Genomic DNA, 268 nt, shown 5'->3' with positions numbered 1-268 from the left:
ATGATGGTATATATCTCCTGACTAATGTGATTATTTATAATCATTATTGGTATTTACCCATGCATACTTTAGTTTCTGTTATCAGAACTATGAATATTCAAATCATTAAATATTACCTACAAGTCGCAGCATCAACTTTTGATTATCACCATCACTATCGCTGTCCTTCCATTGCAAAATAACATAACCCTTTATCTTTCCAGCATCCTTTAAGAGTGAGTAATAACATACGATACGACCTATAATGACCTAAACTTCTAAAAAGGTG

Source organism: Penaeus monodon, chromosome 28, assembly GCF_015228065.2.
Source record: "Penaeus monodon isolate SGIC_2016 chromosome 28, NSTDA_Pmon_1, whole genome shotgun sequence".
NCBI classification, from domain to species: domain Eukaryota; kingdom Metazoa; phylum Arthropoda; class Malacostraca; order Decapoda; family Penaeidae; genus Penaeus; species Penaeus monodon.
Note: the sequence above shows the minus strand (reverse complement) of the source record.